Genomic DNA, 16,951 nt, shown 5'->3' on the forward strand with positions numbered 1-16,951 from the left:
GGAGCTCACTCAGGTGATCCAGCAGTAGAATACCCTGATAGAGTTGTTAGTTCAGAACCAAGGCAACAACAACAACCCACCACCACCACCCCCAGTTGACAACTTAGCCTGTTTTCTGAGGTTGCAGCCTTTGGTGTTTTCCTGTAGCACCGAGCCGATAGTTGCAGATGATTGGCTCCGCAAGATTGGAAGGGAGTTAACCACTGCAGGATGCACAGATGCTGAGAAGGTGCGTTTTCCGCACACCAATTGGATGGACCAGCAGCCTCATGGTGGGAGAATTACACTATCACCTATCCTATAGCCACTGTTACATGGGACCAGTTCCAGCAAGCTTTTCACACTGCCCATGTATCAGCAGGAGCTATGGCCATGAAGAAGCGTGAGTTTCGCAACTTACGCCAAGGAGGGCGCACTGTAGGCCAGTATGTGGATGACTTTAGTAAGCTAGCACGTTATGACCTAGATGACGTTGCTACAGATGCAGCTAAGAAGGAGAAGTTTCTTGAAGGACTGGATGATGAGCTGAGCATGAAGTTGATGGTGGCAAATTTCAATAACTACCAGGAGTTGGTGGATAGAGCTCTTATGCTAGAAGGGAAGTAGCAGCATATTGACAGCCGCAAGAGGAAGTATGGACAAGGGAAGTATAATTCTGAAGCTCAACAGAGACCCCATTTCACCCCGAACTCGAGAGGACTTGTGCATAACCATGGAGGCCAAACTCATAATGGAGGAAGTTCGCACAACCATAGTGGCCCCAAGAATGGGAATGGAAATGGAGGAAGTAGTGGACAGAACCGTTCCAACCCGGCAACACCGCCAAGAAAGATCTAAGCCATGTTACTTGCTAAAAGTGCCAGAAGAACGGACATTACGCCAATGAATGTCCTGAAGCTAAGAATGGAAATGACAATGGAAGCTCTGGGAAGAAGCCCAACCCTTTCACCAGGGGACAAGTGAACCACGTCAACGTGGAGGAGGTTGAAGCCCAGCCAGATGCAGTAATAGGTAAGTTTTTGGTTAAGTCATTTACTGCAGTCGTTGTTTTTGATACAGGTGCATCGCATTCATACATATCAAGGGGATTTGTGGATATGTTTAAACTTCCAACCCAAGCCCTTAGGTCACCCATGTTAGTAACCTCGCCAGGAGCAGAGTATATGGCTAGCCTATGGTGTGATCGGTTACCATTAAGGATTGGTAACTACCTGTTCCCCTCAGACCTAATAGTATTGGAGTCACAAGGATTGGATGTGATATTAGGCATGGATTGGTTATCGAAGTATGGAGGGAACATTGACTGCGCCAGTAAGTCGATTTTTCTCACCACCCTAGAAGGAAGAAGGATCAAGTATGTATCCCGGCATGTGCCGATTAGGACTCAAGTAAATTCCTTATCAGGAGTTGTACAGGAGGAAGTACCAGTGGTGAAGGATTTTCCAGATGTATTTCCAGAAGAGTTGCCAGGCATGCCACTGGATAGAGACATCGAGTTTTTGATTGAGCTTTTGCCAGGCACATGGCCAATATCTAAGAGACCGTACAGGATGCCTGCACAAGATTTGGAGGAAATTAAGAAGCAGATTAAGGAGTTACTGGATAAAGTATATATTCGCCCAAGTTCGTCACCTTGGGGATCCCCAATACTTCTAGTGGAGAAGAAGGATGGATCGTTAAGGATGGTTGCTGCTTATCGTGGATTGAATGAAGTAACGATCAAGAACAAGTACCCACTGCCGATGATCAATGATTTGTTTGATCAGCTTCGAGGAGCTAAGGCATTTTCCAAGATCGATCTGCGATCAGGGTATCACCAACTGAAGATTCGAGAGCAGGATATACCTAAGACAGCTTTTACCACGAGGTACGGGCTATATGAGTATACCGTTATGTCATTTGGCCTGACTAACGCACCTGCCTATTTTATGAACATGATGAACAAGGTGTTTATGGAGTTTTTGGATAGGTTCATTGTGGTGTTCATTGATGATATTCTAGTCTACTCGAAGAATGAAGAGGAGCATAAGGAGCATTTGCGTTTAGTACTTGGGAAGCTCAGAGAACATCAGCTATACGCCAAGTTCAACACGTGTGAGTTTGGGTTGAAGGAAGTTGGATACCTTGGACATGTTATATCCGAAGAAGGAATTGCGGTAGACCCCACCAAGCTTGTCACTGTGACAAATTGGGAGACACCCATGACAGTTGGATAGATCCAGAGTTTCCTTGGACTCGCAGGATACTACCGGAGGTTCATTGAGAATTTCTCGAAGATTGCAAAGTCCATGACGGAGTTGTTGAAGAAGGACACCAAGTTCAAATGACCTGAGGAATGTGAGGCCAGTTTTCAGGAGTTGAAGAGACGCCTGGTTACATCACCAGTGTTGATTCTGCCAGATCAACGCAAAGATTATGAAGTGTATTGTGACGCTTCTTGTTGAGGACTTGGAGCAATGCTTATGTAGGAAGGAAGAGTTGTTTCATATGCCTCACGACAGCTTAAACCCCATGAGTTAAATTATGCTACACATGATTTGGAGTTAGCAGCCGTAGTGCATGCATTGAAGACTTGGAGACATTTTCTCATCGGAAACCATTGTGAGGTATACACGGATCACAAGAGTTTGAAGTATATCTTCACGCAGAAGGAGTTGAATCTCAGGCAGAGGAGATGGTTAGAACTCATAAAGGATTATGATATGAAGTTGCATTATCAACCGGAAAGGCTAACGTAGTAGCCGATGTGTTGAGCCGCAAGAGTCATGTCAATACACTCATGACAGGAGAGTTACCCAAGGAGTTAGCAGAAGACCTTCGTGAGCTATGTTTGGAGATAGTTCCGAGAGGTTATGTAGCAGCTTTGGAGATTCAGTCTACCTTGATGGATAAGATCAGGGAAGCGCAGAAGACGGACAAGGAGATTGCCGAGATAAAGGAAAGGATGAGCAAAGGAAAAGCCAAGGGATTTCGTGAGGATGAGCACGATACCCTATGGTTTGAGGACCGATGTATATGTACCAAATGATCAGGAGATCAGGAAGCTGATTTTGCAGGAGGCCCATGATTCGCCATATTCGATTCACCCAGGAAGTACCAAGATGTATCTAGATTTGAAGGATAGTTTCTGGTGGACCGGAATGAAGAAGGATATTGCGGAGTATGTAGCAGTTTGTGATGTATGTCAGAGAGTGAAGGCAGAGCATCAGAAGCCAGCAGGATTGCTGCAACCATTGCCGATACCCGAATGGAAGTGGGATAAGCTAGGCATGGATTTTATCACGGGATTTCCTAGGACTTGTTCAGGCTATGACTTGATATGAGTTGTAGTCGATCGTTTGACGAAAGCAGCTCATTTCATCCCAGTGAAGACCACTTACACCAGTGCTAGGTTGGCAAAGATATACATGACCAGGATAGTATGTTTGCATGGAGTTCCGAGAAAAATTGTATCAGATAGAGGAACCCAGTTTACTTCAAAGTTTTGGAATCAGTTGCATGAAACTTTGGGAACCAGGCTAGAGTTCAGTACAACTTTTCACCCGCACACAGATGGACAGACCGAGAGAGTAAATCAGATTTTGGAGGACATGTTGAGAGCTTGTGCACTAGATTATGGATCTAGTTGGGACAATAATTTGCCGTATGCGGAGTTCTCTTATAACAACAGATATCAAGCCAGTTTGAAGATGGCCCCTTTCGAAGCATTGTACGGAAGAAGGTGCAGAACACCGTTGTTGTGGGATGAAGTTGGAGACCGACAGTTATTTGGACCAGATTTGATTAAAGAGTCTGAAGAGAAGGTTAAGCTGATTCGTGATAGACTCAAGGTAGCCCAATCCAGGCAGAAGAGTTATGCGGATTCAAAATGCAAGGAGACAGTTTACGAAGTCAGAGACCGAGTGTATCTTCGTGTATCACCACTCTGAGGAGTTAAGGGGAAGTTAGCACCACGTTTTGTGGGACCATACAAAGTTTTGGAATGTATGGGAGAAGTTGCTTACAAATTGGAATTGCCCGAAGGATTGTCAGGAGTTCACGATGTGTTCCACGTTCTCAGTTGAAAAAGTGCCACGTAGAGATGGCTGATATTTCTCTAAGAGATACAGTGCCGCTGGAAGCGATACAGTTGGATAGTAATTTGACATATGAGGAGAAACCAGTCAAGATACTCGAGTTTGCCAGCCGAGTTACACGCAACAAGGTTATCAAATTTTGCAAAGTTCAGTGGAGCCACCATACCGAGGATGAACCACCTGGGAACGAGAGGAAGACCTACGGAAAGATCATCCTCACCTATTTTCTAGCCAACCCGAATCTCGAGGGCGAGATTCATTTTAGGGGGGGGGGGTAGGTTTGTAACATCCTAAATTTTCAATTTGGAATGTTATACAATAGATCAGCATTGCATATCATATTTTATTGCATTTTGGTTTGATCCGAGAAATTCTACGCAACTCAAGGACCCACGAAGAGAGTTGGGGATTTCATTATTTTCATATTCGAGTTTTCTCAAATTTTGAAAAGAGGATCGTTTGATTTTAATTATTTTCTCTTAAAATACTTCTTTTATAAAAATAAAAAGAGAGAGGATAAAATGGCTTCCTTAAAATAAAGAAATATTGGGGATTTAATATTAAAATCAAATAAGATTTTATTCAGAGTTTTATCGCTATTTTATTTGAATTAGAAAAATGTGCGTTTTTCAAAATTGCATTTTAGGCCCAAATAAATGTTCACCTTGTCCGCCCTATTTTTAGAGGACTGGGAAAATTTATCTCGGGATTTTTGGTGTCCGTTTAGTATTTCTTTTTTTTGTTTTTCTGTGCGGAATATTTAAAAAAAACGCCAACTGACTTAACAGGCCGTGTCCGACCCAGACACTGCGCCCGCCCGGCCTTTAAGAGCCGGGAGGCCCGAGCCGCAGCCCAGCCCCCCCGAAACCCTAGCACTGCCACCCGCCGCCGCCGCCGCAAGTCGCCGCCGCCGCTGAGTCCCGCCGCCGCCGCCCTCGAAGCCCCGACGCCCACCGTCCCGCCGGCATCGCCGGAGTCGTCGCCGCCCCTCCACCCGCCGACCCCGTCCCGAGGTAGCCGCCCGATCCGCCGCAGGTTTCGCCGGAAAAACCGTTCTTTTTTTTTGAAAACCTAGATCCATTTTTTTATCGGTTCATTTTTTTCGGTTTTATTATTTAGCGAATGCCCATTCATTAGTTCGTTTTAACGAACCGTTTTCACCGTTTAGCCACAGACAGCGAACGTTCGTTCGTTAGCCTATTCGTTAGTTTTTCTTTTTCTCGGATTTTTTGCAATTATTTTCGTTCGCGATTTCTGATCCGATTTTTGTTTTAGTATAACTTTTCGCTTGTTTATCGGAATCAGGCGATTCAAGCGCCTAGAGTTTCATCTCGAAGCCCTATTTCTTTTTAACCAACTTAAACAAGTTTTTGCTACTGTAAAATTTGACAATAGTCCAGATTAGTAAACGAAGCTTGTTTCTTTCGCCGTTTGAGTTTTGTTGCTTCGTTTGATTTGATTCTTTTTGCAAACCGGAGTACTTAAGTTGAACCTTCTGGTTCGATCTCTTATTTTGAGTTTTACCCATGCCCTTGCTAGATTGCTTATCGTATGCTTGTTTGTTTGCGATAGAGTACCCAGAGTCTGAAGCGTGCTACTACGAGTCTCTAGGTTTCAGGGATCATCAGCAAGGCAAGTAACACTTTGATCATACCTCTTTACTACCCGGTTTTATTGCATTAGATCAATCCTCAAACAATTGCATGGTTAGTATCTGAATTAAATTGAGGGTTGGGAAGTAGTTGAGGTAGTACCTATTCACCTGTTTACTATCAAACCTTTGGGAGTTACTTCTACGTTGCTTATACTGCTATGCTATGCTCGTAGACATGGATTGGGTGAGTGAATCCATGATAGATGTGAGATTGTAATATAACTTAAGGTGGAAATTTTAATACACATCTGGGTGGATTGAGGCACCTGGGGAATTCCAGTGGTTGCCTGTATTTTTGGAAATCCCGGGGTACCGTGTGATTCTCCTATGGACTGCCACCCAGGCTCAAAGGGATCATGAGATTATTCATGCTAGAAACTTCCGTGTGCAGCCACAAGCCATTATGGGCTCTGGCATAGTTGATTAAGTCATGTGAACTCTTACAGTGGTAGACTAGCAAATGTAGGGGATGTAGGTGGGACTGTCTACCCATCGTAAGGTGCTAACGCCTATGAAAGATTGTGTCTCGGTTATCCATTTCTCAAACACCCTATAGTGCGAGAAATCCAACGGAGGAGATCGAGTCTTGTGGGGAAAAGTGCGCAAACGTCTGCAGAGTGTACAAACTAATCGTGGTTAGTCGTGTCCCTGGTTATGGACATCTTGAGTATCTGGTTCTTGGATTATCATGTGGATCTCATCACTCTTAATTATAAAAATTTGATTGGGTTGTTAATGATTACTTCTAATTGGGATTGAGAGGGGGTTTACCTTCTCAATGTTTTCAACAAACTTTGTAGTTAAGTAAAATATATTCCTTTGTAGTAGGGAAAAATTGGCTTTTCGCAAAACATATTAACCATACAGCCTCCACCAGCCATATATGCATGTAGTGATAGCATTATTCTGTTCATTACTCTCTTGTGTTACATTGCCAGCATATTCCATGTGCTGACCCGTTTTCGGGCTGCAACGTATCATGTTGCAGACTTTTCAGACGGCGAGTAAGGAGCCTTAGGTCGGGGTCTTTCACTCAGTGATGTCGTTGGAGTTGATGGACTCACTTTATCTTCCAAGCCTTCCGCTGTTATCGTATTAGATGGCCTTAAGCCATATTTATTGTAATAAATTCTCTTTTGAGACATTCTATGTAATAAGTGTGTGATTGCTACTCTGTTCAAATCCTTCAAGTACTGTGCGTGTCAGCATTACCGATCCAGGGATGACACTTATGCACAAAGATCAGACTGTTTGAGGTCTGGTCGCTACACCGCCATACTTCAACCGTCGCCCACACTCCTCCAGCATCGACCTTATAGTAAAATTTTAGTAGCCGAGGCATTTGAACTGTCGCCCTCCCTCGTCCACCACCATCTCCACCCACCATTACTAAAATTTTCAGTAGGCGCGGCTTATCCTCAAACACCCCCCCTCCAAAGTCCCCCACCCTCCGCCCTCCCCCTTCAAACCCTAGCTCGCGGCGGCGGCCGCCGCCGCCAACCCTGCCGATCTGCTCGTTCCTCCTAGCCTAGATAACAAAGTTCAGGTTATCCAGCGATTCCCATACCGTCGCCCCACTCCCCTGAGTTTTTAGATGAGGCCTGCGGTGTTCCTCCCTGCCAGACCCACATCCCTTGCTCCAGAATGTCGCAGCCTAAGCTCGACCACGTATCCCGGGGAGCCTGACGAGCGTTCGGCCAAGAAGAGGTTTATCATGGCCTCTCCGATGGACGTTGGCGAGGTGGCCGCCATTATCCCCGACATGTCGATCCCGGAGCAACACGTTGCCGCGGAAGCCGGCGAAGACGTTGACTATGTTGCCATGCTGAAGGCTTCATGTCAGCAGGCTAGCGTATTACTGTATCTCGGGAAAGCTGGCTATGACATCAAGCTCGTCCACACCGACGGCTTCACGCGGGCCATGTCATAGGTTAAGTGGTCCATCACCAACCCCTCTGGTCCAACCGCCGTCGATCTCTTCGATGGCCCTACGGCTGATCTCTTTCACCAAGCGGTCAAGGATTTGCGAGCTTTATACGCCATCGAGCCCATTTTGTCACTTCTGAAGGACACGTTCTACAGCGGCGGCTTGGGATCCTCAATTGCCAAGTTAGATCTCATCGACCACGACCACGACCATGAGGAGGGCACCCACGAAGGTTCCTCCAAGGTGAAATAGCCCATCTGTGACATCAGAGAGTGCACCATGGGTCTGTGCTCTTCCAACTGGAAGGATGCCGTCCATGAAATGTGAGGCAACATTCTATCAGCAAATATTACCTTTTCTAACTTGCCAACCCATACCCTTTGTTGTAGTAGCATTTGTCGTGCGGTGCTTTAACTATGCCGTGTTTAATTATTTCAGTTATGCAAAAATGTATTGTTCAATAGGTCTACGTGATGTTTAAGTATGAATTGTCCACTTTAGTTTCATGAATGGCTATATTTGGTTGTTTACGCCTTGTTTATCTGTATTTGGTTGTTAGGTTGGTTGGAGTGAACATTCTTTTAGTTATCAAGCAGATGCCTTGTTTATCTGTATTTGGTTCTTAGTTTGGTTGCAGTGAGTATTTGTCTAGTTATCAAGCAGATGCCTTGTTTATTTGTATTTGGTTGTTAGGTTGCTTTTTTTAGCATTTGTCCAGTTATCAAGAAGATGCCTTGTTTATCTTTATCTACTTGTTAGGTTGGTTGCAGTGAGCATTTGTCCAGTTTTCAAGCATACGCCCTGTTTATCTGTATTTGCTTCTTAGGTTGGTTGCAGTGAGACTCTGTCCAGTTTTCAATGGCTATATTTAGTTTTTATACTGGTCATTTATGCCTTGTTTATTTCACTCATTCACAATGTGTGGTTCATTTTGTGCAAGTCAGAACTATGCCGCTCGACTACATCAATACCAGTTTGAACGGCCATATTTGGTTCCAGTTATTCCTGGTGTAGTTAACACATGCCCTTTATTTTCAGTTTTACACATTTATCCAGTGTGATGTTTAAGCATTACCTACTTTCTACTCCCTCCGTTCCAAACTACTCATCACAAAAATGGATGTATCTAGAACTAAAATACATCTAGATACATTCATACTTGCGACAAGTAATTCAGAATGGAGAGATTATTCATTTTCAACAATACCAGTTTGAATTGCAATATTTGATGGCTGTTAAGCCTGATGTCGGTAACATTGCCTTCCATTTTATATCTGCTTTAACAGCATGTTGAAACCAACACATTCAATCTATCATTTGGAGATGATGTTGTTTACCTTTTCTATATTTGTTTGATGTTAAGATTGCTGTACTTATCATGCCTTTCCACTACTTATGCAGGACAACAATGGGAGTGTCCACCATTTTCCGCCGAGGTTAGCTTCATCCCTCGGCTTGTACTCCCCCCGTCGTTCCATAATGTAGTGCATATAGGTCCAGGCCTGGACACTAGTTAGCTTCTAATATTGACTTGTTGCTTGTAGGTACATATGCCCTTGGCAATGATCCATGCATCGACCCTTTTTGCGTATGGGGCAATGAGATATTGATGAACAAGCATCAAGTGAGGAAACTGATAAGGATTATTAGAAAAAAGATACGAATGGTGGCAAGCAAATTATTTGTTTATGCTCTATCCAACACAATAGTGAGCTGTAGGATGGTAACTACAAACTCTGCAACCTTCTCTTTTTACTGCCCATAATGAGTTGTTAGACAACAATGTCTGAATCTTTTTTGTTCCCAGTGGTTCCCGAAGCAATTCACTCAAGATTACCTCGCAAAGTACATGATTAGTGGACACACAATGAAGGTTAAAGTATTTTATCCAGACTACAATGAGCATCGAGAAGTCCTAATGAAGACAATGAAGGATGGATGGGTAGCCATCACAAGGGGTTGGACTAGAGTCGTGCGTGCCTTACGCATGGAGGAGGGCACAATGTGGGCATTCTGCTTCACCTTCTCCAGCAACCAGAATGTCTTCCGGCTCTCTCTTTACAGTCTTTAGTACAACTGTGGTTCATCATTCTTTACTTGGTGCTTCTGTAGTTCTTCAGTATATGTACATGTGCATTGAATTATGGATTCGTGGTTGAACCTATATTTGTAATAAACATGGTTGGATATGAAATAAGTGATTGCCTACTTTCAAATTCATAACATTCGATTTTTAAATTAGGGATTAATTGGATTAATTATGGATTAACTAGGGATTACACTACACACGGTTTTTGAAAGCGAAATGTCTGCGCTATACGTGGAGATCAGAAACGTTTCTAGGATCCACTACGTGTGCGATCAATCTCCACTACACACATGACTTTCTCTTGAAAATTGTTTGCGTTAGGCCACCTTGCATAAAAAGTGTGTGTGATGGACAACCTTTGCCAGACAGTTTTTCTATGCACCGTGTGTGATGCATTCAATAACGCAAACGATAAAATTATTAATATTGTGTTCAATGGCAACACTATCACAAATGATTTAACGGGAAAAATTGTGTGTGATGTACCTGTGAACGGAAATGTTTTCCTTGGAGCGACTGTGTGGGATGTACATACGAAAGGAAACGTTTAGCGGGGACTGACTATGTGGGATGTACTTGCGACCGGAAACAATTTCGCCGTATAATTGTATTATTTTAGCTCTACTGTACGTATTTCCGTGTTTCAGTGCTTGCCGGCCGCACACGACCTCATTTTGCCGAACGTTTGTGCCAGGAGGGCATATCCCCCACGGTTTCTGGGTCGTGTGGGAAGGACCCCCCTATCGCCCACACTCACTTGGCGATGGTTCCAGATGCCATCGCGGAAAGGGGTTTTAAACCGTTTGTTTAGGACCGACGCGCACCAGTGTAAGGACACCAAGCAGGCGGGGGCCTAAAAGAACGCAAATGCGAAGACCAAGGCGGCTGAGGACTTGTTGAAGTTAGTTAGCAAGCTCAAAGAAGAGAACAAGACTCTGAAGGCTGTTGCCGAGGTGCCGAAAGGTGAAATCTCTAAGCTTAAGAAGCACTACGCCGAGTGGGAGACCAATTGCAGTGCCCAGATGAGTCCCTTTGGGGTGAAGAGCAAGAAGCTGAACGACCAGGTCGCCAAGCTCCTCAAGTAGAAGGTGGAGCTTGAACAGTATGTTGAAGACTTCGGCAAGGAGATGAGAAAGAAGCTCCAAGGTATGATATTTAGCCGAGTGAGTCTCACTTACGCCTAAATTTTCACGAGTGTTGATCCTTGTGTTGTTTCTTCCAGCAAAGTTCTGTGTCAATGTCGAGCTGGAAACCGAGAGGGTTGAGAAGGACCTGGATTCCTCAAGGCAGCTCCTCAAGGACAGCGCCGCCATGGCAATCATTTGCCTGGATGATCGCCTCGATAATGCCATGGGGTATATCACTTGCTTGAAGTATGCCATGGTGAAGATCGACAAGGAGTTTCTATTAGACGAGAACCTTCAAGGTGATGTAGAGTCTCTGATGGCTCGACTGAACGCAATCCCCAACTAAGTGTAGTCCTGGAAAAGGTCTGCGGCCCGCTGCGGAGTTGATATGGCACTTTAACTCGTCCGCATCCACTGCAAGGATGTGGATGAAGAGAAGATGAAGTCCCTGAAGCTCGTCAAGAAGAAGAAAATTGAAGGCGCCACTCGGATCACAGATGGCGGCGATCTGGACACATTCATTGACCCGGCTAGTCCACCATCTGATGCGTGATCGAAAAACTTTATTCCTAGTGAATTTCCTCAGTATGCCGAGTGGTTTTATGTAACCATTAAAATTTATTGAACTTGGAGCTCATGCACTTGATCTTTTGCCTTGATCATTCGAACATATTGTACTTAGTCGAATGTTATCAATTAGATGTTCGAATCCTTGCTTTGTTTGTTGATGTGTTTTTGACTTAGGCTATTTTTGCTTCACGAAAGCCCCCGAGTGAGGAGGATGTCCTCACTCAGATGAGTTTTTAAGTTAGGCAAATTCTGGTTCGTGGCTAAGCCTCCAAGTGAGGAGAATGTCCTCACTCCGGTCAGTTTTTAACTTAGGCGAATTTTGGTTTGCGGCTAACCCCCAAGTGAGGAGGATGTGCTCACTCGGATGAGTTTTAAATTAGGAGGATTCTGGTACGTGGGCAAGCCCTCGAGTGAGGAGGATGTCCTCACTTGGAGAGGTTTTCTACTTAGGCGAATTCTGGTTTGCAGCTAACCCCCTGAGTGAGGATGATGTCCTCACTCGGAGAGGTTTTCAACTTAGGAAAATTCTGATTCATGGCTAAGTTCACCTGCTGGGAGTGTTTTAGTTTCCGAGTATTTGAAATCACCAAAGTGAACCATAACACTTAGTCGAATTCGATGATACAAAGGAAAAGTAAGACTTTTGTTCGTCGGATGTCACTCGGAAATCTATTACAATGAAAAAAATCTAAGTGAAGAATTTGTGGACTAGGTCAGCATTCCAAGCCCAGGGCTCTTCTATGTCCTTGTCGAAGTTGTAGAGTCGATACAATCCATTGTTCAGAACCTTTGCAATCGCAAAGGGTCCTTCCCATGGAGGGGCCAACTTGTGTGGCTTTAGTTGGCTCAGTCGGAGGACCAAGTCACCTTCTTGAAAGGCACGCCCCCTGACCTGCCTATCGTGATAGCAGCGCAAATCCTACTGGTAGGCAGTCGACTTGATGAGTGCTAACTCGTGCTCTTCCTCGAGGATGTCGAGGCCATCCTCTTGTGCTTCTCCAGCTTCTGCCTCCCGATATAGTTTCACTTGGGGGGAATTGTGAAGTAAATCACCTGGAAGGACAGCTTATGCGTTGTACACCATGAAAAAGGGACTACGATTCGTGGATCAGTCATGAGTCATCTGCGGGCCGCTGGTGACCGATGACAACTCAGTGACCCAATCTCCTGTAGCGTGCTCCAAGTCACGCATAAGGTGTGGCTTCAGCTCTTGGAGTATCATCCCATTCGCCTGCTCTACCTAACCATTCGGCTGCAGTTGATCCACGGAGGCGTAATCTACTCTAGTGCCCTGAGTATAACAGTACTCACGGACGGTGGCAGAGCTACGAATAGAAAGCTGGGCGGGCCGGGCTAAAGCGATGCTAAATCTTGTCGCTGCCTTTGTAGTGCTCTGTTTTTATGGGTTGTGCCTATGTATTGTTTTATGATTTTCTATGGGGGACTCCAAAACTGAAGATTATCTCCTTGATGAATTTGATAACCTTAGTCGCGTCCAGCTTCTTAATGGGCTTCGCTTCGATCCACTTGGTGAATTTTTCCATTACCACAAATAAATGAGTAAATCTACTACTCCTGGTCCGGAGGGGTCCGATCATGTCCATCCCCCAGACGGCGAATGACCATGTGAGGGGAATCGTCTTCAGCACGGACGCTGGCTTGTGCGACTGATTTGCGTAGAACTGGCATTCAACGCACTACTCCACTATATCTCTGGCAGCTTCGTTGGCATGGGGCCAGTAGAAACTTGCCCTAAATGCTTTAGCAACCAATGTCCAAGAGGATGCGTGGTGTCCACAAGTACCCGAGCGAATCTCTTGCAGGATCTGCTACCCCTCCTCTAGTGAAATGTAGCATTGTGTAACACCAGAGGCACTCTTCTTGTACAACTGATCTCCCATGACAGTGTAAGCTTTCAATCTACGAAAGATCTACTATGCCTCAACTTTATCCTCTGTGAGCTCTTGCCTTAGCAAGTATGCTATATAAGGGATAGTCCACTCGGGAGTGATTGCCAGTACTTCAAACACCATGTCAATTATTGTTGGTATCTCAACTTTAGTAGGATTTGAGGGTCCGACTAGCTAGGGGGGATCCTCCACAAATGGATCTTCTTTGATTGTCGAGGATTGAAAGTGCTCAAGGAACATGTTCTTTGGGACCTCTTTCTGAGTAGAACCGATCTTGGCCAACTCATCGGCCACTTGATTTTTAATCCGTGGGATACGATGAAGTTGCAATCCTTCACAGTTCTTCCTTAGCTTTCTGACTGCTTCCAGGGTCTCTTATTGCCAGAAAAATCTCCAAAAAGTTTCGTGGCATTTGGACTTCGTTTGGTACTGATATTCTGCAAAACCAAAAACAAGAAAAAAAACAACAATTGGCACTGGGCACTAAGTTAATAGGTTAGTCCCAAAAAATGATATATAATTGCTTGAAAGTGTATACAAAACATCCAAGATTGACAATATAATAGCATGGAACAATAAAAATTATAGATATGTTGGAGACGTATCAAGCATCCCCAAGCTTAATTCCGGCTCGTCCACGAGTAGGTAAATGATAAAAACAGAATTTTTTGATGTGGAATGCTACCTAACATATTCATCATATACTCTTTTCTTTTGTAGCATGGACATTTATACTTTAATGATACAAAGCAATAGTCTATAATTTGACATGAAGACATCAATACTCAAGCATACTAACAAGCAACTATGTCTTTCAAAATATCAACACTAAAGAAAGTTATCCCTAGCCCATTATGCTCAATCATTGATCCATTCATGAAACACGCTCAACATTATCTACATCCAATGCAAAAGTATGACAATAGTGCTCTCTAGTTAGTGCTTTATAAGAGAAGATGGAGACTCAAAATAAAAATAAAATTTGCATATAAGTAAATAGATAGGCCCTTCACAGAGGGAAGTATAGATTTGCAGAGGTGCCACAACTCTAGGCTTAAATTAGAGATAAAATTATTTTGAGAGGCATGCTTTTCCTGTCAACGAAAATGACCGAGAATTCCCAATATCTCCCATGCTAGACAAATTATAGGCAGTTCCCAAACAGGAAATAAAGTTTATTTCCTTTCAACCATTCTTTCACAATCCATGGCTAGTTGTATCCACGGGTGCCTTCCATACTAACACTTTCCAAGGAATTTATTATTATCATCATTTTTTTCATTTTGGGATTGAGCATCCCTATTACCTGGCACACATTAGTGCAATGACAAGTGAACAAACTCTCATCGTGAGAATAAAATACCTAGCATGAAAAATATTGGCCACCCCCTGCCTCTACGTGAGCGGTACGGGCACACAAAATGGAAACTCGTTTTGAAAACTTAGAGTTGGCACATGCAAATTTACTTGGAACGACATGAAAATACCACATATAGGTAGGTACGGTGGACTCATTTGACACAACTTTGGTTTAAGGAATTGGATGCACAAGCAACATTCCCTCTTAGTGCAAATGAAGGCTAGCAAAAATATTGAGAAGCGACCAACCAAAAAGCGAAAACGATCATAAGCATGCATTGACAATAACTACCACTGAATAATGCACCATAAGTAGGATATAACTTTGTTGCATAACTATTGAATTTATGTGCATGCATAGGGAGTCACAAACTTTAACACCAATATTCTTACTAAAGCACAATTGCTCACCAACATGACTCACATATTACTATCTCCATGTTGCAAAACTATTGCAAGGAATCAAGTTTATCATATCCAATAATCTATGTGAAAGTTTTTATTATATCCCTCTTGGGTATCCATCACTTTGGGACCAAATTCATATCTTGTGCAAATTACCATTGCTATTATCAACTCTCAAAAGGATATAAGTGAAGCATGAGAGTGTAAATATTTCTTCAAAATTTAAGCTTATCAACTCTCAAAATAATATAAGTGAAGCATGAGAGTGTATGTATTTATTAAAAATTTATTCTTATCAATTCTGAAAATAATATAAGTGAAGCATGAGAGTGTATGTTTTTCTTTAAAATATAACCACCACCGTGCTCAAAAACATATAACTAAAGCACTAGAGCAACTACCTAGTTCAAAAGATTTAAGTGAAGCACATAGGGTATTCTAACAAATCATGATAAGCATGTGGCTCTGTCAAATAAGTGTGTTCAGCAAGGATGATTGTGACAAACTAAAAAGCAAACAAAGCAAAATTCATGATATGTGACGAATAAAAATATAGCTCCAAGTAAAATTACCGGTAGTTGGTAGAAGAAAGAGGGGATGCCTTCTAGGGCATCCCCAAGCTTAGGCCAAATCCAACGTGCGACCCCATCCTATCCACCCACATGCATTTGGGCCAAAATGGACAGACAATACGGCCCAACGCGCGACCGCATCCTCAAATTTTGTCCATTTAGCGTCTGGGCCGCTCCATTTCCGGTGCAAACATGTGCTTGGTTTGCGTCCACATGGATGCCGAACGAACGGGCACGTGGTTGCGAGTCGTTTGCCTCGGGGACGCGTTGCAGCCGCCCAACTACCACCACCGTTCAAAGTAAATGCGCACACGCCGCGGGCCTTGGCTGTCAGCCACAGATTGTTCGGTCGTCATCCTTCCTAAATTGGAAGCCATGGACCGGCCAGTCCACAACTTCCACTTCCCGGCCAGCCTGCGTCCTCGAACCCCGACAAGCAAACCCGAGCCCTCCCTCTCTCCACCAACGACAATGGTGGGGTGATGGTTCCCCGGCCCGCAAGAAGAGGCATGACCACGAGTCCGGGTCATCGTCCGGCCGCCGTCACCGCTCCTCCAGCCGGCCTCGACCTCCACCTTCACGTCCACCACCCGTGTTTCGGATCAGGTCGGGCGGCATCCCACCACGCCAACGACCGTACATCAAGGCGGAGCTGTGCCAGCGGTACTGGGAGACATGCATGCACTTGCTGTGGGCCGACGTGCACCTCCGCAACGACTGGCACCTATCCGCGGACCGCATGCCAGTCCCGTCGGTCCCGTTGAGCGGCTGCACCCGTCGGGACGAGATCCAGCGTCGTTGTGCTTGCCTGCCCCTGGACCTCATCCATGATTGGAGGTATGCCATGGACTTGCCGCTCTGGGATACGTGGCTCCGCGACGAGCACAACACCCGACGGCAGTCCTATTTTGCAGGCCGCCCGCAGAGCCCGCGTCGCCCACACGTTGAACGTCGCGTGCCCGCTCCCAGCATTCCCCAAGTGCGCGGCCTCACACCGATGCCTTCGTCGTCGTCGTCTCCATCGCTGTCCCCAGCTCTCGAGCCAATGTCGGCTTCCGAGCAGGAGGAGCTCGAGAGGATGGTGATGAAGGAGTCTATCCACACCCACGACAAGCGCCAATGGGAGGGCCTGGAGGAGATGCTGGCCCTCACCATGGCTTGCGATGTCGCCTTCCCAGAGCTCAAAGCATACGTGAAGGAGCAGGCCATGGAGGAGGCGCAGCCATAGGCGGCGATGGAGGAGTCCATAGAATGGAACCTGA

The sequence above is a fragment of the Triticum dicoccoides genome, chromosome 2A (assembly GCF_002162155.2).
Source record: "Triticum dicoccoides isolate Atlit2015 ecotype Zavitan chromosome 2A, WEW_v2.0, whole genome shotgun sequence".
Taxonomy (NCBI): Eukaryota; Viridiplantae; Streptophyta; class Magnoliopsida; order Poales; family Poaceae; genus Triticum; species Triticum dicoccoides.